This window comes from Ipomoea nil, unplaced genomic scaffold, assembly GCF_001879475.1.
Source record: "Ipomoea nil cultivar Tokyo-kokei standard unplaced genomic scaffold, Asagao_1.1 scaffold1173, whole genome shotgun sequence".
NCBI lineage: Eukaryota > Viridiplantae > Streptophyta > Magnoliopsida > Solanales > Convolvulaceae > Ipomoea > Ipomoea nil.
This window is the reverse complement of record NW_017617601.1, coordinates 138,488-139,675: the sequence shown is the minus strand read 5'-3', so window position 1 is coordinate 139,675 and position 1,188 is coordinate 138,488. Positions and strand designations below refer to the sequence as shown.

At 35.5% G+C, this 1,188-nt stretch overlaps 1 non-coding gene across 1 annotated transcript; it reads right to left on the bottom strand.

Annotated features, from left to right (window-relative positions):
* Positions 1-647: 647 nt before the first annotated feature.
* TRNAF-GAA lies at positions 648-720 on the bottom strand. Its single transcript has one exon. It is a non-coding gene; the product is annotated as a tRNA-Phe (tRNA).
* Between the last annotated feature and the right edge of the window lie 468 nt (positions 721-1,188).

Sequence of the window (1,188 nt, the reverse complement as noted above, 5' to 3'; positions counted from 1 at the left end):
ATTGAAAAGACTAATTCCCTATTTGTTAATCAAATATATTATTTTAGATAGCAATTATGAATTAAACATGAGTAAATACTCAAAATGGTCCCTCAACTTTAGCTAAATTCACAAATTGGTTCTCGATTTTCAATTTTAACCAATTAAGTCTCTGACTTTGCAATTTTAACACGATTTGGTCCTCCATCTATTTGACCGTTTGTTGACCGTGATCTCTGAGGATATATATGTAATTTCATCGCCGCCCGCCCTCATCCGCTGCCGTGACGCAGTCTAGGATGACGCTGCACCTGTTCGGAAACACATCATATTCTTCACTCTGGTACGAACTCAACTACATTGAATCCAAAGGGAGGATGAAGAAAGACGACAAAATTTGGCAGATTGCTTTCGGCAGTGGATCAAATGTAACAGTGCGGTCTGAAAATGCAACCGGAACCTTAAAAAACCGACGGTGGACCATGAAATTACATATATATCCTCAAAAATCACAGTCAACAAACGGTCAAACAGACGGGGGACCAAATCGTGTTAAAATTGAAAAGTTAAGGACTTTGGTTAAAATTGAAAGTCGATGACCAATTTGTAAATTTAACTATAATCGAGGGACTATTTTGGGTATTTACTCATTAAACAGAGAGTATGTATGCGGTGAGTGTGGATCGAACACACGACCTTCAGATCTTCAGTCTGACGCTCTCCCAACTGAGCTATCCCCACACTTCGTTTTGCCTTCTTTTACTTACAAAATCTTTATTTTCTAATTGGGGTGCCAAGCTCCAATTCTTCATCCTTCTGCAACACCGAAGAGGTAATCTCTATGTCCCATACTGAAAATTGTTAAATTAGAAAGAAGTCTTTAAAAGTTGAGTGTAGTATGATGATAAACAATTATATGTAACACTGAAAAGTTAGCAGTCTGTTTTTGTTTCGTTTCTGCCGTTTGGATTTCACACAAAGTGTTTGAGTTATTGCCTCAAAAAGAGGCTTCCTTGAGTTTTTTTCAGTGATCTTGATTTTATTTTCTGATTTTTACTATGGCTGGTTGTGAGATTATTTTATACAAATTTATTTATTTTTACTTAATTTGACTTTTAATTAGTTATTTAAGTTGACTTTTAATTCAGAAAGATATCATTCCTGATTCTGTTCACTCAATAAGTTGAGCAGTAAGTTGGCATTTAATTC